Here is a 20,657-nt window from a genome sequence, read left to right on the forward strand (position 1 = left end):
GATCAGAGCGTGCCCAAGTGGGTATTGCCCTGTTTCCAGTTGACATGAAGTAGTGGAAAGGGAGAAACAGACCCCCAAGGCCTGGCATCCTGTCCTGAGGTGAATGTGTTACTACGTGACTCTAACTTTGTTGTTGTTTTTGAAGATTTTATTTATTTCAGAGAAAGTGCAAACATGAGCAGGGAGCCCGGCAGGGAGCTTGATCCCAGGACCCCGGGATTATGACCTGACCTGAGTCAAAGACAGATGCTTACCCCACTGAGCCACCCAGGCACCCTTGACTCTAACTTTAACATGGCACTTAGGACTTCTGGAATTAGGTCTTCTAATCTGCAAAATGAGAAAACAGCACAGGTACAGCTTCATCTATTTTTCTTACTTTTATTGATTTGGCTCACTTCAATAAAAAATTCTTGTATTTAACTCTTTACAATGCAGAGAAACAAGAGACCTCAGCCCTTTTCACTAGTGCTCAAAATACATGGAGGAAAACAGAAATGCAAAATAATGACAAGACTAAATCATAGCAAAAGCTACATGTATTACTTGTACAACTGGAGTGCAATGGGAGTGTTAAAGAGGAAGAGTCAAATTTGTCTGGCTAGGAAAATCCTAGACTCTTAATTTTTTTCAAAATAGTTAAAGATAAACTTTACCTGAAACAGAACATACCTGAAAAAAACAAAAAACATACCTGAAACAGAAATGTGTAATTTAACCATGACCCTAAGAAGTAGAACATTACCCAGGTGTCTTTCTCATGCATAAACCCCTATCACCTTGATTCTGCCTTTTATGTTAACCAGATACCTACTTTTCAGATAATTTTAGAACCAAATGATATATATCTAAGTAGTATAGTTTACTAGTGTATGTTTTCTTAATTCATTTAATTGGAATCTTTATATCAGCACTATGTTGTCAAGACTCAACCATGTTATTATACGCAGCTGTAGTTTTTTGATTTTCAGTGCAGTATAATAATCACTTTTAAGAATATGATGTTTGTTTATCCACTCTACTGTTGCTGCACATTTGGATTGTTTCCACTTTCTGGCTCTTATATGTTCTTCAAGAGTTTTTCTAAGTATACACATTGCAGTGGAAATGTTGGGCCCAGACACTTTCTTATCTTGATCCTAACAAAGACAAAAATTTCCCTTGTGAATATCAAGTGAGAAATGACAGCTACACATCCTTTTTGTAATCTGCATGTATGTTTATCGTTGTAAACTGCATAAATTGTGAATGCTTTCTCACATGTTATGCATGTACTTTTGTTTTCTTAATTATGCTTCTCAAAGAGTAAATGTTTTTAAGGTTAGTAAAAGTCCACTTTATCAATTTTGATGAAGGCCAATTTTTGATATAATTATTTTATTGTTAATGCTTTTGGGGTCCTTTCAAAGAAATCTTTGCCACCTGGAGGGCCAGGAAAGTATTCTCCTGATTTCATTTAGGTATTCTATAATTTTAGCTTTTTCATTTGTCTATAATCCATGTTGGCTTTGTGTGTGTGGTTTAAGTTAGTTATTGAGGTTTTTGTGTTGTTGGTTTTGCATGCTTATTTATATCACAGCTATTCTTTTTTTTTTTAATTTATTTTTATTGGTGTTCAATTTACCAACATACAGAATAACCCCCAGTGCCCGTCACCCATTCACTCCCACCCCCCACCCTCCTCCCCTTCTACCACCCCTAGTTCGTTTCCCAGAGTTAGCAGTCTTTACGTTCTGTCTCCCTTTCTGATATTTCCCACACATTTCTTCTCCCTTCCCTTCCATTCCCTTTCACTATTATTTATATTCCCCAAATGAATGAGAACATATAATGTTTGTCCTTCTCCGATTGACTTACTTCACTCAGCATAATACCCTCCAGTTCCATCCACGTCGAAGCAAATGGTGGGTATTTGTCATTTCTAATAGCTGAGTAATATTCCATTGTATACATAAACCACATCTTCTTTATCCATTCATCTTTCAATGGACACCGAGGCTCCTTCCACAGCTTGGCTATTGTGGACATTGCTGCTAGAAACATCGGGGTGCAGGTGTCCCTGCGTTTCATTGCATCTGTATCTTTGGGGTAAATCCCCAACAGTGCAATTCCTGGGTCGTAGGGCAGGTCTATTTTTAACTCTTTGAGGAACCTCCGCACAGTTTTCCAGAGTGGCTGCACCAGTTCACATTCCCACCAACAGTGCAAGAGGGTTCCCTTTTCTCCGCATCCTCTCCAACATTTGTGGTTTCCTGCCTTGTTAATTTTCCCCATTCTCACTGGTGTGAGGTGGTATCTCATTGTGGTTTTGATTTGTATTTCCCTGATGGCAAGTGATGCAGAGCACTTTCTCATATGCATGTTGGCCATGGCTATGTCTTTCTCTATCACAGCTATTCTAATATGTGTCCAGAAGGACTGCCTTTTCTCAGTTAAATTATGTTTGATCTTTGTCAAAAATCAATTGGCTGTAAATATGTCTAATTCTATAGCTTCTGGTATGCCATTAATTTGTACATGTAACTGCATTTTCTCAATTAATATACCACAGTCAGATAGTGTAACTTCTCCAGCTACTTAGTTGTTTTAAAATTGTTTGGATATTTTTCATTTTAATATAAGTTTTAGTTTCAGCTTATCAATTTCCACAAAATAATATTTGTTGATAATGTAACTGGGATACTTCGAATATATACATCAAATGGGGAGAATAAGCATCTTAAGAATATTATCTCCCACTCTCAGAACATGGTGTATTTTTCAATCTCCATACATCTTAGATTTCTCTCAGCAATCTCTCAGCAATTTTGAGTTTAGAGACATTGCATATTTTTTATAATTCTTTACAAGTGTTTTAGAATTTTAGAGACCATTATGAAGAGCATTTTAAAAAATATTTTATTTATTTATTCATGGGACAGAGAGAGAGAGAGAGAGAGAGAGGCAGAGCCACAGGCAGAGAAGCAGGCTCCATGCAGGGAGCCCGATGTGGGCCTCAATCCCGGGTCTCCAGGATCACGCCCTGGGCCGAAGGCAGGTGCCAAACCACTGAGCCAACCAGGCTGCCCATGAAGAGCATTTTTAATTTCATTTTAAGCTCTTTGTTGCTAAAATACAGGAATGGAATGTATTTTTTTTGGGGGGGGGAATGGATTTTTATACATTGACCTTCTACTTAGCTAGTGATGTTGCTAAATTCACTTATATTTTCTAGCATTTCTCTTATAGATTTCTTAGGATCTTTAAGGCAATCATGGCATTAATATGTAAGAAAAGTTTTTGTTCTTTTTTCAATCTTTAAGGCTTTTCTTCCTCCCTTCCTTCTTTCCTCCCTCCCTCCCTCTCTGTCTCTTTCTTTTATTCTAAGATTTATTTTTCTGAGAGAGAGAGAGAGAATTCTGAAGCTGGCTCCCTGCAGAGCATGGAGCGGGACTACAGGCTTGATCTCACCACCCATGATATGATGACCTGACCAGATGCTTAACCAATTGAGCCACGCAGGCGTACCTCTATCATTCTTTTTTGTCCTATTGTATTGAGTAGGACCTCAGCTATAAAACTGAATAGAAATGTTGGGTTTGGGTATTCTTATTTTATTTCTAATCTTAGGGAGCATTTTCAATTTTTCACTATTTAGTCATTATTGCATCTCTTACCAATCCCCACTTAACAATTGTCATTGGACAAATTACTTCTTAAATTTAATAACCTTATATAAGTGTCATTTCCTTTGCCTGTCCCAACCTTTACAAACTTTCTGTCTTATTAGTTCATTGAGAATATTTCCAAAAATACTTTTCCTTCAAGTTCTAACATCGGCACCATTTGGGGTGTAGATACTGCTGCTTACTGTTTTCATCTTAATTGTAGAGAACAGTTTTCTTTCTTTTTTTTTAAGATTTTATTTATTTATTTATTTATGAGAGACACAAATTGAGAGGCAGAGACACAGGCAGAGAGAGAAGCAGGGTCCCTGCGGGGAGCCCAATGTGGGACTTGATCCCAAGACCCTGGGATCACTACCTGAGCCAAAGGCAGATGCTCAACCAGTGAGCCACCCAGGAGTTCCTGTTGTTGTTTATTTTTAAGATTTTATTTGTTTATTCATGAGAGACACACAGAGAAAGGCAGAGACACAGGCAGAGGGAGAAGCAGGCTTGCGAGAGGGGGAGCCTGATGTGGAACTTGATCCCAGGACCCTGGGATCACCACCTGAGCCAAAGGCAGATGCTCAACCACTGAGCCACCCAGGTGCCCCTGATTGAATAATATCTAATAGGGAACTCATTCCCTTGTCTTCATGGGAAACATACTAGCTCTTGTTCCAGTAGGCACTCTGGTAGGCTGCTCTCTATGAACCTGTGTGCACATAGTTTTATACTTTACTTACAGTGCATCTTTGGAAAGCCCAAGGTGTTTACCAAGATGCTCTAACATCTGGGGACTTAAAGTTCCATGATGAGTTTACTATAGATCTTGTCACGGATTGGATTATAAGACAAATATAAACATTAATAAATGATTGTACAAATGTGCTCAAATGATTTTTGACAAAGGCGCGAAACCAATTTAATGGAAGAAAGCTACTTTTTAAAAAAAATGATGCTTGGGGCAATTGGAAATTCATAAACAAAAAGAAGAGTATCTCTACCTAGGTGTTACAATTTCCACAAAAATTAAATCAACAGATCACCAACTTTAATGTTAAACCCCAAATGATAAAATTCTTGATTAAAAAACAAAACACAAAAAAAAATAATAAAAAATAAAAAAAAATAAAAAATAAAATAAAAAACAAAACAAAACAGAAAAAAAAAAGGAATAAAATCTTCAGGACCTGTGTGTAGACAGAGTTCTAGATCTGACACAAAAAGCATGATTTGATAAATTGCACCTCATCAAAATTTTAAAAGTTGTTCTGAGAAAGACCCTGTTGAGTGTATAAAAAGACTGGGAGAAGGGATACCTGGGTGGCTCAGCAGTTAAGTGTCTGCTTCGGGCCAGGACGTGATCCTGGAGTCCCGGGATCGAGTCCCACATCAAGCTCCCTGCATGGAGCCTGCCCTTCTCTCTCTCTGTCTCTCATGAATAAGTAAATAAAATCTTAAAAAAAAAAAAAAGACTTGGAGAAAATAATAATAAACCACATATCTGGAATATATAAATAACTCTTGAAAGTTAACAGTGAAAAAGCAGACAATACAATTAGAAAACAGTCAAAAATCTGAAAAATTTGAACAGATATTTCACTGAATGAGATCTACAAATGGTAAATAAGCACATGGAAATATATTTAACCTGTTATCCATTAGGGACGTGCAAATTAAAGCCATAATGAGATCTCACTCTACATCTACAAGAACTAAAATCACTAAATTAAAAGATAAATTGTGTCAGCACCTGATGCTGGTGATGATGTGAAAAAACCAGACCACTCATACATTGCTGGTAGGAATGCAAAATATTATTAAACCTTTCTGAAAAAGTTTGGTAATTTCTTAAAAACTAAAAATGCAATTATCACAGAGTCTAGTAATTGTACCCTTTGGCACTTATCTTTAATAGCTGAAATGTATAAACACACAAATACTTGTACATGAATGTTCATAGCAGCTTTATTTGTAATTGCCTAAAGGTGGAAACAATCCAGTGTCCTTGGCTGGTGAATGGGTAAACAAATTATGATAAATCCATACCATTTTATTACTACTCAGGAATAAAATAATGAGCTATTTATACAAGCAACAAAATGGATGAATATCAAGGGACTTATGCTGAGTATATAAAGCCAATTCCAACAGGTTACATACTACATAATTACACTTATCTAACATTTTTGAAAATAAAGAATTTTAGAAATAAAGAACTGATTAAGCTGCCAGGGGTCAAGGATGGTGAGGTTGGGGGCGGGAAGGATGTGGGTTTCTTTTTGAAATGGCAACACACACACCTGCAAGCAAAAAGGAAATCTGAATAATAAGCTTATTGAATATTATATTAGTGTAAATGCCTGGTTATAAAAATGCATTATAGTTTTGCAAGATGTTACTATTGAGGAAAAACTGGTAAAAGATTATCTAGATCTGTTTCTATAACTTCATGCCAATCTACAATTTCTCAAAAGTTTAATTAGAAAGTATTCTAGTGTTGACAAATTGTGTAGTGAAGGAGAGAAAAAAGACAGGAAGTATATATTAGGTTTTATCATTGCTTATGGTATGGAACTAAAAACACTCTGTAAAAAAGAGAATTAAGAGTACTCTGTTGGGGCACCTGGGTGGCTCAGAGATTGAGCATCTGCCTTTGGCTCAGGTTGTGATCTCAGGTCCTGGGATCGAGTCCCTGCAGGGAGTCTGCTTCTCTCTCTGCCTATGTCTCTGCCTCTCTCTCTGTGTCTCTCATGAATAAATAAATAAAATCTTTTAAAAAATAAGAGTACTCTGTTAAGGTATGAATTTTTATTTTTGGTATGGAGAAGATTAATAACTAAAAACAAGCAAAAAATAAATTGGGTTTCCATGACAAAAATGTGTATGATATGATCTTAGGGATGTCAAGTGTGAATGTTTGAATGTACTCAACAAATGAATAATATATGAAACCATGGTTACCCATATATAAATCACCATAAGCAAATTCATTAAAAAAGTCATGAATACTTAAGGTTAACTAAAGGACTTAGAATGTCTACAGTCAAGTAGAGCTCGAAAAGAATTCACCAAATTTCACACTATAGATTGTCATGATCAGTGTCTTAAAGGACTTAAAGGATATTTTCCCCTGGAGAATGAACTTGGTGAATGGAAGATTGGTTAAATTGCACATATGCTATGTAAAAATTGGAGAGAGGGGTAGTTTAAGAAGTTAAATTATGTGGTTATTATATGAAAGTCTATATCATATCTTTCTATCAGATCTCTAAATGAAGGCTAAAGAGACTTATTTCAAATATATCTGATTAACGTCCATGTCTAGTATATGAAGAGATTCCTGTGCAGGTTAATTCTTTCATTTGTCTCCAAACTTTTGCTTTAGTTTTTAGAACTTCCTTTATTTTGTGTTACTGATGATTCATTTTCTGTATCATTCCTGATTTATATGATATATACTCTTGGCCAACTTTTAAAAGGAAGACTTCAGGGGCTCCCCGGTGTCACAGTCAACTGAGCAACCGAGTCTTGGTTTTGACTCTTGGTTTTGGCTCAGGCCGTGATCTCGGGTTGTGGAATCAAGCCATGTTGGGCTCTGCACTCAACACAGAGCCTGCTTGAGACATGTTCTCCATCTGCACCTCCACCCTGTGCTTGCGCGCGCTCACTCTCTAAAATAAATAAATCTTTTTAAAAAAGTTAAAAGGAAGACTTCATTATCTGAACAGAGGCAACATGAAGCTCAGTTAAAACATGTCCTAATTCTACTGTTCCAACGGGAAGTAAAATTTTACTTCTAATTGGTAAAACTTGTTCTAGAAAAAGGAGGAATAAAACTCCACATAGTACCTACATCTAGCCCTGCGAGCCCAGAAACCAGTGTTTCTGGTATTTGGAAAACATAAAATCATTAACTAGTTGGAGTTGTGTGTGTCATAATCCCAATATGAAAGAACTAAAATTACATCATTTTCTCGAAAGTTCTCTGCATGAAAATGAATTTTCTTTTTTCTAAAAAGTATACTAACACACAAATTCCTAAACCGTTCCCTGGAATTGCAGCTGAGTAATTTAATATGTGTCTGGAGTCTGCTACCTCACAAATCTTTCTCCTATTATAAGAAGGTGATGAACATAAAAATTTTATATTTGTCACAAATACCTTACATTTGTTTGAAAATGTATAGGTCTTAAAATTTCTTCTGTAGCTTGTAAAATTCAATATATCTGTTTGTTTATGTATTTTTTTTTTTAAGATTTTATTCATCCATTCATGAGAGACACTGAGAGAGGTGGAGACATAGGCAGAGGGAGAAGCAGGCTTCCTGTGGGGAGGCTGATACGGGACTCCATCCCAGAGCCCTGGGATCATGACCCAAGCCAAAGGCAGATGCTCAAGCACTTACCCACCCAGGAGCCCCTGTTTGTTCATATTTTAAAATAGTATCTCAAACTTAATTTTTTTCAGTTTTCTAAATTTCAGCATTTTTTCAATGTCCTTATTTTAAAAATATCCTTATTTTAAAATCTGTACTCCTATTCCACAAGATTAAATATACATGGTACAGTCTTTTCACAAAATATTATGAGAGATGGAAGCAATTTCTTTAAATAGGCAGAAATTCTTCCACATAGACTGTTGGAATACTTTGCTGGTTAAGCTATTCTTTGTTATAAGCAAGAGGAACATGTTGGACAGCTTATAAAGGAATGTTCTCTCTCATTGAACCAAAAAGACTCCATGTGAAAATGAAAGACACTTTGTGGTGTCACTGTGTGCAGTCATTATTTTACTTGTGTTTCGGGAAAAAGTTGACATAAATAACAATAAACATGAATTAAAAAGTCCATCCACAAAAGTGGAGGAATGATCCATAGGTGAGCCATATACTAGCCAAATACTCAAACATACTATATATAAACTAGTCACAGAAATTCAAAAGGTTTCATATTTGTATTTCCTGTATTAGAGCCATTTGTCATAAAATAGAATTGGGGAAGGATACCTTAGACAAGATAAACTTTTCACACACGATTTTTGTTTGTAAATTTTATCTTGCACGTTGTTTGCTCAAAATACTTAGGCATTTCTGGAATGATATAGTTAACATAAGGGAGATGGTCTGAGAATGAATTTACCGATTTTTGGCCATCTCATAAAACAATAACAAAATGTTTATTTACTTAATGAGTCTAATTTTTTAAAAGATTTTTGTTTATTTATTCATGTGAGACACACAGAGAAAGGCAGAGACATAGGCAGTGGGAGGAGCAGGCTCCACCCTGAGTGGAAGGCAAATACTCAATCACTGAGCCACCAGGTGCCCTGAATTTAATATTTTTTTTAAAAAGGATTATTTTGCTAGCATTAAAAATACTGTTAAGAAACTAATATTGTAATTAGTTTTGAAGTAACAATATTTTGGCAGATGGATATTTATTATAGAAGTTATTCATATAAAAACAGTCTAAATATATGATTTTGAGGGGCCTCTGGGTGGCTTAGTCAGTTAAGTGTCCGACTCTTGATTTAGGCTCAGGTCGATATCTCAGGGCTATGAGATCAAGCCCTGTGTTGGGCTCTGCAAAAAAAAAAAAAAAAAAAAGAGAGAGAGAGAGATGATTTAGATACTCATATTTAAACTTGGAAGAAGATTATATTGAAACTATATAATTTAGAAATTATTCTTACAAGTATGTTTGAGTTATTTACTTTGCAAGGTTTTTTATTTTTATTTTTATTTTTTTTTAATTTTTATTTATTTATGATAGTCACAGAGAGAGAAAGAGAGAGAGGCAGAGACATAGGCAGGGGGAGAAGCAGGCTCCATGCACCGGAAGCCCGATGTGGGATTCGATCCCGGGTCTCCAGGATCACGCCCTGGGCCAAAGGCAGGCGCCAAACCGCTGCACCACCCAGGGATCCCTTTTTTTTGTTTTTTGTTTTTTGTTTTTTTTTAAATAAGGTTTTTTAAAAAAGTTTTATTTAAGTAATCCCAATGTGGGGCTTGAACTCACAACCCCAAGATCAAGTTTCACATGCTTTTCGACTGAGCCAGCTAGGTGCCCCTGTCTGACATTTCTTTAACTTTGTAGAGATTCATTTTACTTAATTAAAAGTTCAAAGTGGGTTTTGGTTTGTGTGTGTGTGTGTGTGTGTGTGTGTGTGTGTGTGATAAACAACACAACATTATAATTGCCATTGTTGAGCAGTTAGCTAAGTTACTCCATGCCTTTGCTTTCTCAGCGTCCATTCTCTTTGGCCAAGCAGCGTCCATTCTCTTTGGCCGAACTGCCAATAGCCAATAGCCCCTCGTGCAAGTGCATGCCCTAGATAACTGCTGGCAGAGTTTGAGGAAATGGAGGTTCTTAATAAGACTTTCCCAACAGTCCTTGTGATCAAGTGTCTTCCTCTTATGTGCCCCATGTATAAGATTCCCGTGGGGCTTACCAAAACACCATTCTTTGGTTTGAGTTGGCCAATTCAGGCTTAGTTGGGAAACCTCAAAGCTCTACACCCATGAACCCATATTTCAGGCCTGTGCCCCATTCACTTCCAGTGTTATCTCTGTTGGCAGTCTGCCTGGACTACCTTGTGTAGCCTTTTGAGTGTGCCAGTTAGTTCCTGCAGGACCTGTGAGTAATAAAGATCTCTTTCAATTCTTGTAGTCCGTTGTTGAACCACAAGCTCACCATCTGGCACCCTGTGCTCCACATAATTGTTAGTTTGACAAATTCCTAACAACTATCTTAACCATTTTCAAGTACACAGTTCAGTAGTGTTAAGTATATTTACATTGTTGTGCAACACAACTCTAGAATTTTTCATCTTATGAAACTGAAACTCTACATTTATTAAATATTCTCTTCCTCTAGCCCTTGGCAATGTACCTTTCTATTTAGTTTCCATGATTTTGACTACTTTAGGTACTTCTATGAGTGGAGTCATAACGGTATATATCCTTTTGTGACTGGCTTATTTCACTCAGTAATAATGTCCTTGTGGCTTACTCATGTAGCATAGGACAGGATTTTCATCTTTTTCAAGGCTGCATAAAATTCCATTGTCTGCATATACCACATTATTCATTCATCCATCTCTGGATGGACATATGGCTGCTTCCACCTCTTTGCCATTGTGAATAATGGTAGAATGAAATGGGTGTGCAACTATCCCTTTGAGATCCTCTTTCAAATTCTTTTGGATATATGTCCAGAAATAGGATTGTTGGTTTATTTTTTTTTAAGATTTTATTTACTCATGAAAGAGAGAGAGAGAGAGAGGAAGAGACATAGGCAGAGGGAGAAGCAGGCTTCCTCTGGGGAGCCTGATTTGGGATTTGATTCCAGGACCCTGCGATCATGACCTGAGCCAAAGGCAGATGCTCAACCGCTGAGCCACCCAGGTGCCCCAGGGTTATTGGTTTATATGGTAATTCTAGTTTTAATTTTCTGAGGAGCCTCAACTTTTTTCATAGTGGCTGCACCATTTTACATTGTCAGTATTAGTGCACAAGAGTCCCAATTTTTCTACATCTTTGCCAACTTTTGTTATTGTCTCTTTCGATAGTGAGCATCTTAATGAGAATGGAGTGATAGCTCATTATGGGTTTGTTGTTGTTAATATTTTATTAATTTATTTGAGAGATACAGAGAGAGTGAGTGAGAGAGAGCACGTGTGGGGTCAGAGTAAGAGGGAGTAGGAGACTTCCCACTGAACAGGGAGCTGAATGTGGGGCTTGATGCCAGGATCCTGGGATTATGACCTGAGCTGAAGGCAGACACTTAACTAAGCCACCCAGGTGCCCCAAGTAAAATAGTATCTCAAACTATTCTGAACTCAATTCTGTTCCAGTGGTTGTATGTCTGTCTTTATGCCAGTAGCACACCATCTTGGTGCCTGTTAACTTTGTCATATGTTTTGAAAGCCGGAAGTGTGAGGCTTCGATCTTCTTCTTCTTCTTCTTCTTCTTCTTCTATTTTTTTTTTTTTTTTTTTTTTTTTTTTTTTTTTTTGCACTGTTTCATCTGGTCTCTCTTCTTTCTCAGAGGTCCCCAACCTGTTTCACATTCCTGTCACATTTAGATCCAGGCAAGACAAACTAGTCTTTTAGGCAGCCTCTGGGGAAGTCAGAAGAGTGAATGTTGGCTATATGTTTCACTCTTTTCTTTTCCTCCCCAGTCAGAAGCTGGGAACTGAAGTTTTTCCCAATGTTATAGTGCTGCCCTGTGGAGAGGGTCTATGGAGAGTAAAGGCCACACATTTTCGTACTGGACTCAATATTGTTCCTCTTGTTGATGTCTCATCTGAGGTATAAGAACTTCCTAATGGGTTTCTGGGTTTCTCATGAAGGCAATTGTTATTGTTAAGTTGTTTCTGTGGGGGAAAAATAGTCTGGGGCTTCCTATTTCACTACCATGCAGACCACTCTGATTAGAAGCTTAAACTTTTAACTGTAATGAAAATACCTCTCTAGGATTCTAATGAATGTCTTATTTTAGAGACCTCCCAAAGAATTAAATTTCAGGGACTTCCAAGTGATTGCTGTGCTGGTGGCTCTTAATAACCCTTGCTGTCTGAAGGGCTATCCCATGAAGGATTTTGAAGGGATGCCCAGTCCTACTGATAAGAGTGAAGTGATCAGTTAGTGATATTTCCCATGTATGTGGCAAGAATGCTAAAGAGGTGGGGGCGCCTGAATAAAAAATATCAGAGAACATCACATGTAGTAAGGTTAGGAATTGTTTAGTGATACTTTCTCAAAGGTGTGTGTATATGGACTGGATCATGATATAGAATAAATTACTCTGATTTGTGGTAAAAGTATTAGATTAGAACTAATGGCTAGGGCAATAAATTGTCATCCTGGCATAATCCTTTGTTTTTTGGTTGTTGATTTGTGTGATCATTGGCAACTTCCTTGGAGGCTGAGTCCCACACTAGTTTTTATAAAGTACACTAGACTGGGTAGGAAATTAGCCATTGTTCAGTATTTCACATCTTACATTTTGAATTTTCTTTATTTATAATCAGAGCATTGAATATTTTACTATAGTTTTTTAAATGTCCATTTGTCTTATGAATCCATGCTTCTAATATCTCCTGCAACTATTGCAGTCATTTTTGATTATTTTTTCAAGTAAAACTTCATTATAATAAATTATGTTTGCTCATGTTGAATTGTAAATGTGTGTATATAATCCTTCACTTCCATCTTTTCTGCCCAGATGCTATTCATTGCCCTAAATGTTGTCTCTATTTGAAAATGGACCATTTGTTCATTTATGTGCAAGAATAATCATATTTTCTGGACACAGACCAAGCTGTAATGGCCATTTTAAAGATATGTTTTCTGAACATCTCTCTTGTCACCACCTTAGTGTGAAAGTTGTATTATTACCTCTGTAATGTGACTTGATAATTGTCCAAATAGCTTCTTGCTTGAAATTGCATCCATTACCACTTCCGATTTATACCTGAAACGGCCATTCTTCATTTATTGTTAATGTTATTTGCAACTGGTCCTTGTTAAAAATTAAAATGAATCCTGCCTAATAATCACCTTATTGAATATTGAACTAAATAATTCTTAATTTTTGTTTTTGCTCTCACCTTTTTTTCATTTCACTTTCTGAGAATAAAAAATAGAACCAAATGAGATTTATACCAAGAGGATTGAACTTCCCAATTCCCTTAATGAAAATTAATTTTCACTTAAATTCTCCAAAAATCACATAGCACCCATTTGTGCTAGAGCAAGAAGGAATTTAAATTAGAAATGCTGGGATCCCTGGGTGGCGCAGCAGTTTGGCGCCTGCCTTTGGCCCAGGGCACGATCCTGGAGACCTGGGATCGAATCCCACGTTGGGCTTCCGGTGCATGGAGCCTGCTTCTCCATCTGCCTGTGTCTCTGCCTCTCTCACTCTCTCTCTGACTATCATAAATAAGTAAAAATTAAAAAAAAAAAAAAAAAAAAGAAAGAAATGCTGACAAGTGGATGCCTGGGTGGCTCAGCGGTTGAGTGCCTGCCTTTGGCCTAGGGTGTGATCCTGGAGTCCTGGGATTGAGTTCCACATCGGACTCCCTGCATGAAACCGGCTTCTCTCTCTGCCTGTGTCTCTGCCTATCTCTGCTCTCTCATGAACAAATAAATAAAATCTTTTTAAAAATGCTGACAGGTGCACTTTTAGCATTTATTTTTGAAAAATTTATTATTGAAAAGACACAGACATATGTATGTGTATGTCTGTATATACACATGAGGAATTCAATTACTGTAGTAAAATAATCAACTTTATGTGTTTGAAATTAACTTCCCAATTATTTATTGCTACTTCAAAGTCTACAAGTGGCCTAGGTATGGTTTGTGTATTGCATTTAATTTTATTCCATGAAAATGCCCTTTGCTATTTTATAAGCTCTTTCAGGATCATAATAATTCATATCTGTTCCCCTAGAACTGATCTGTCATATAATCAGAACCAAGTAATTACCATCTAAATGCATGAATAAATGACTTAATTTGTGAAATTTTAAAGGGTGAAACTATTTTGCAATTTGAAGCAAGAAAATAAGGATATAACTTACTATAATGGGTATTCTTTGATAAATTGCCACTAGAAATGTAGCCTTCTCTCATCTCCTGTATTAGTTTCCTAGAGCTGCCATAACAAATTACCACAAACTGGGTGGCTCAAAACAACTGAAATTTATTGTCTTACCATTCTAGAGGCCAGCTGTCTTAATTCAAGGTATCAGCTGGGTCATAGCCCCTCCGGAGGCTCTGTGGAAGAATTTCTTGCCAATTCAAGCTTCTGTTAGCTGCAGGCATTTCTTGGCTCGTGTCTCCATTGCGCCCCATTGGTTGTCTCGTGGTCATCCTGCCTCTGCCACTTCTGTGTTTTCTTCTCTACCTCAAATATCCCTCTGCTGTGTTTATAAAGACTCTCATAGTATTAAAGGCCCACAGGAATAATTCAGGATGATCTCCTTATCTCCAGGCCTTAAACTAATTGCATCTACAAATTATTCTTTTTCGAAATAAGGTAAAATGCACAGGTTCCAGGAATTTGACATGGATATATCATTTGGAGGGCCATCTTTCAGCCCACTGTACCTTCCCTGTATGATTGTTTGAACTTTGTGAGCAGAGACCAAATCTTGTGTTTTCTTCATCAGTGTACATTAATCTTGGCTAACACTTCTTGTCTAGTCCATTATCTTTATTGTGGCAGATATTTACACATATACACACACAAAGTTCCCACAACACTTATAATAGGTAGGAATGCATCTTATCATTTTATAGAAGATGGAACTGAGGCTTACAGATATTTTTTAAAAGATTTTGTTTGTTTGTTTGTTTATTTATTTATTTACTTATTTTAGAGAGAGAGCATGTGCCAGGTGGGAGAAGGGCAGGGGGAAAAAGATAATCAGACCTGGCACTGAGTGCGGAGCTTGAGATTGCTCTCCATCCCACAACCCTGAGATCATGATCTAAGCTGAAATAAGTCTGATGCTCAACCGACTAGCCACCCAGGTGCTGCCTGAGGCTTGTAGATCTTAATTTACTTGTTCAAATTTGCACAAATGAATGGTGACAGAGCCAGGAAACTAGTACAGTTATGCTTTTAGAGTGCCATCAGCTTTCTCCATTGGAGCTGAACACATGTTGATTATAAATGGAGCCCTCCAGAGATGCATGTCACTTGATAACATTTATGTGAAAGTACACATGCATTCAATTCAACAAACCAAATTTGACTTGATTACATTTCCTGTGTCAGTTCAGGCAATAGATTTAAAATAAGTTGAGGGGCACCTGGGTGTCTGAGTTGGATGAGCATCCAAGTCTTGATTTTGGCTCAAGGTTGTGGGATGGAGACTCACGGCAGGCTCCTGGCTCAGTGGGGAATCTGCTGGAGATTCTCTCTCTCCCTCTCCCTGTGCCCCTTCCCTGCTCCACTTTCTCTCTCTCTCAAATAAATTAATTAAAACACGCAAAAATAAATTCATTAAGTTGAATAAGTGTTAATGCTAAATTTGCCTTGAACAAGAAAGATGAAATAATCTCACCAAAATAAAAAATGTCAAAACAAAATACACCACCATGAGCACTGAATATCACAGTGTAGTTATCAAGAGTGCACTTTAAATATTGGAATTCTAACAGTTTTGTACATTTTTCTATCAAGTTTACTATGAAAACTAAATGTAATCACAAGATTGTACACATATGTCTCCTTTAGTTTTTGTTTATAGTCTAACATGTTAAAATTTGAGATATTTCCTGAGATTGGCTATTGAAATACACAACCAACCACAATACCAGAAATAAGTTGTGACTTGGAAATAGTTTGTTTTTATGCCAGGAAAAAAATAATGCATTAGAGCAGTCAGTTAAGTGAAGTGAGCCAGCAGTTCAAATCACATTAATCCAATCAGGAATTGAGAAGCTTTGAGGTTTATACACTTAATCTCAGAGTAGGTTACTTCATGGTTCCAGTGGAAAGTCTAGGGTCTTTTCCAGGACTCATCCTCCATGATTGACCCTGAAATCCATTCCCATGCCCCCTCTCTTCTCCAGACTATAAGTCACACTGAACGTTAGCCCCCCAGATGGTACTTGCAGGATAAATAAAAACCTGAACGAAAAAATGTCTTAAATAATTGGCTGTTATTTCTTTAGTCACATTTCTTTTCCTTTTTTTTTTTTTAAGTTTTTAAATAATCTCTACACCCAATGTAGGGCTCGAACTCATGACACCGGGTTCAAGAGTTGCATGCTCTTCTGACTGAGCCAGCCAGCTGCCCCTATCCTTTTAGAAATTTTTTAAAAAAGATTTATTTATTGAGCGAGAGCCTGTGTGTGTCCCCCACATGAGTAGGGAGAAGGGCAGAGGGAGAGAATCTTCAGGCATACTCCCTGCTGGGCACCAAGTGGGATGCCGGGCTCTACCTCAAAACCCATGATATCTTGTACTGAGTCGAAACCAAAAGTCAGTCAAGTCAGTCGCTCAATGTACTGAGCCACCCAGGGGTCCCCCTTTGGCAAAATTTTAAGTGCACATACATTATTGCTAAGTATAGTTACAACGTTGTACACAGAGTTCTAGAATTTACTCATGTAACTGAAACTTTATATACTTTGAACAGCAACTTCCTATTTCCCCCTCCTCTCAGCCCTGAGCAGACACCATTCCCCTCTCAGGTTCTACAAATTTGATTATTTTAGATACCTCATATAAATGGAATCCCTCAGTATTTGTCTGTCATTGACCTATTTCGTTGAGCATAATGATTCAACAATCCTGCTTCTGGGTATATATCCACAAAGCTGGGGCATCATTTGGCTCAGGTTGAGACCTCAGAGTGCCAGGATCCAGTTCCACATCCGGCTCCCCGCAGGGGGCCTGCTTCTCCCTCTGCTTGTGTCTCTGCCTCTCTCTCTCATGAATAAACAAATAAAAACTTAAAAAAAAAAAAAAAAGCTAAGGCATCAGGTGTGTGTATAAGCTCATTCTGTGGAGATACTGGTGACTTGGAATGGGCTAGATGAAGAGGGCAGGGAAGGTGTTCACAGGCTTCCCTGGTGTCTGGGGAGTATCACACCCAGCCTCTCAGTGTCTGCTATATGAGAAGCCTGCCAGTCAGGCAGCACTTTTTAAGGGATGCAAATAAATTCTGTTCAGGAAAGCACTGGGGAATGGGTGTTTTTTGCCTGCTACCTCTGAGCTTTGGGGCTACAGCCACAGAGAGCCCTTTAAGAACTGTTAATTTGTTTGCTGTAATATTATGGGTCTCCCAGATGCAAGACCAGCTGACATTCAGAGCTAGGTGTTTTGGGGTCCTGTTCCTCAGATGGTTTTTTTTAAAACTTGGGGCACTAGATGTGGGATCCAAACTCCTCAGGGAGAAGCTTGGAGTTGGGAGTTCACTTTCAATTATATGGCATGTGCTGGCAGTGAGGTTTATTGGTGAGCGTCTCGGTTTTTCCTACCCATTTCGATGTGGGTGGGTATTTCCTCATTTGTCAGATGTGTAATTGTTGCTTCAGGTAGTTTCTGGATTTCTTTCAGAGGGAATTGCTCTGTGACTAGATTCTGTATGTTCATGTCAGAAGGTGATTTTAGAATACTCTTATCTTGCCTTCTTGGACTAGAACTGGTGTGAGGTGATCTCTCACTGTGATTTGGATTTGCCTTTTCCTGATGGTAAGTGATGTTGAACACCTCACAGGTGTCCGTTGGCCATCTCTATGTCTTCTTTGGGAAAATGCCAAGATTCCTGTCAGGTTAATCATGTAACTCTGTTTCATTAGGGTTGGTTTCTGCAGATTCTGTTCCTTGATTTGTAACATCTTTACCTGACTCTTCAATTTCCTTGACTTTCTGTGTTGGTGTCTGTACCTTAGACCAAGCAGGCATCTCTGTCAGCAATTATGGTCTGGCCTGTACAGAAGATCTCCACCAATCAGCTCTGACAGATTCTAAGGGTTTCTAAGAATCTAAGATTCTAAGGGTTTCTCTGAGCTCTTTCCTTCCCAAGGAAGAAGCAGGAGCTGTGGTTTCATCTGTTCACTTGTGCTCATCCATAGGTTGGGATCCTATGGCATCTACCTGTCTAAAACACCCATTTATGTTGTCCCTAAAATCCCACCTGTGTTCTTCCCACATGGCTAGACTAGGCCATGCCTAACACCTGTGTTCTTCCCACATGGCTAGACTAGGCCATGCCTAACAGCTTTGTAGATGCCAGTTCAGATGCCATATCTAAGATGCAAATCTGATGCCAGTTCTTTGCACAGCCCTGAAGATACTGGGTCACAAGACACCCGCAACAACTCTTTCTCTCCTAGAGGAAGCTGATTGGGATTTTTTTAATCCACTCACTCTTTACTGAGCAGAAGGGATAATCTATGGCATCTACCAGCCCCAGCCACCTCAGTTGGCTAAACAGCTGGATCCATGAGAGCTCCAAGAGTGGCAAGACAGAAGCCAGTCCTGTGTGGAGTCTTCTGGCAAAGATTGGGGTGTTGGACTTGTAAGCCAACCACTTTCTTCCCCTGGGTGGAGCTGGGAGATAGGGAGTCTCTCCCTGATTGGTGCTGCACCTGGAGAAGGGACTCTAGCAAGTGGCTGTCCAGAATCTTCCTACCTGCTTTTGAGATTCTGGTTTTACATTCACCTGGGATGCAGGAGCATTTCAAATAGCTTCTGAATTTCTCGGAAAGGAAATATTCCCATGAATTGCTGTGGAACTGGTGTGTTTATGGCACGAAGGAGGGTCTAGGACTTACTACTCTACCATCTAATTGACATCACCTCTTGACACTTTTTCTCCTTGAACATTTTGTTATGGAAAATTTTCAAACATATATAAAAATAAAAAGAATAGTATAATAAGCTTGCAGGGACTTGTTATGCAGCTTCAACAATATCAATATTTTGCCAATTTTATTTCACTATTTCCCCACATATTTGGAAGTTTTATTGTTTTTATTATTTTGATTTTTGTTCCAGTCTATATATCGTTTGAAAAAGTACATTACTACAAAAGAGATTTGGAAAAAAGGTGAGAGGAGACAAGTTTAGACAATTAAAAAAAATTACTGTAGAGAGAAAGCAAGAGTTCAGGAGACCAGAGTGTGATCAAGAATGTTTTGTTATTAAGTCACTCTGTGAGGCAGTGGCGACGGCGGTGGTGAGAGGATGAACAACAAGTTCGATGCATTGAAAGATGATGACAGTGGGGACCATGATCAGAATGAAGAAAATAGCACACAGAAAGATGGTGAGAAGGAAAAAACAGAATGAGACAAAAGTCAGGGCAGCAGTAAGAGGAAGGGTGTTGTCCCAGCAGAGCATCCCATGCAGAACAACTATACTTTCTGGAACTCCAGAAGAATCCCGGCCATCCCACCAGCTCACAGAGCTATGAACAGAATATCAAACAGATCGGCACCTTTGCCTCTGTGGAGCAGTTCTGGAGGTTTTATAGCCACATGGTACATCCCCGGGACCTGACAGGCCACAGTGACTTCCATCTCTTCAAAGGAATTAAGCCCATGTGGGAGGATGATGCAAATAAAAATGGTGGCAAGTGGATTATTCAACTGCGGAAGGGCTTGGCATCCCGTTGCTGGGAGAATCTTATCCTGGCCATGTTAGGGGAACAGTTCATGGTTGGGGAGGAGATCTGTGGGGCTGTGGTCTGGTTTCAGGAGGACATTATTTCAATATGGAATAAGACTGCCAGTGACCAAGCAACCATAGCCCACATCCAGGATATGCTTCGGCAAGTGCTTAACCTCCTTCCCAACACCATTATGGAGTACAAACCCCACACCAACAGCATCAAAATGCCAGCCAGGCTGGGCCCCCAAAGGCTCCTTTTTCAAAACCTCTGGAAGCCATGGTTGGATATGCCATGACCTTCTCCTTCTCTGGATGGGACCATCATTGAAGCTGGCATCATCAGAGTCGTTTGTTCTGTTGGTGTGCTACCTGTAAGATCCTTCTGTCCTGGACAAGAGGAGTTAGAAGAGCATTTTATGTTTTAAGAACAGGCTGACACACAGCAGCTACAACAGCTGAGATCACTTAATAAATAGTGCTAAACTAAAAAAAAAAAAAAAAAAAAAAAAAAAGTTTTGTTGTTGAGGTTTTTTTTCCTTATTTTTTTAAATTTAAATTCAATTTACCAACATATAGTATAACACTCAGTCAGGGTTCATCACATCATATGCCCTCCTGAATGCCCATCACCAGTTACCCCATCCCCCCACCCACCTCCGCTTCTGCAACCCTTTGTTTGCTTTCCAGAGTCGGGAATCTCTCATAGTTTGTCTTCCTCTCTAATTTTTCCCCACTCAAGTTTCCCCTCCTTCCCTTATGGTCCCTTCACTATTTCTTATACTCCACGTATGAGTGAAATTATGTGATAATTGTCTTTCTCTGGCTTATTTCACTCAGTATGATACCCTCCAGTTCTATCCATATCAAT

General features: G+C 38.4%; 1 long non-coding RNA gene and 1 pseudogene across 1 annotated transcript in view; both read left to right on the top strand.

The window, feature by feature from the left end:
- Nucleotides 1-20,657, top strand: part of LOC140627173 (uncharacterized) — a 150,197-nt gene that overhangs the window by 26,037 nt on the left and 103,503 nt on the right. The window lies entirely within an intron of this gene.
- Nucleotides 19,329-20,085, top strand: LOC140628076 (eukaryotic translation initiation factor 4E type 2 pseudogene; annotated as a pseudogene).

This window comes from Canis lupus, chromosome X (genome assembly GCF_048164855.1).
Source record: "Canis lupus baileyi chromosome X, mCanLup2.hap1, whole genome shotgun sequence".
NCBI lineage: Eukaryota > Metazoa > Chordata > Mammalia > Carnivora > Canidae > Canis > Canis lupus.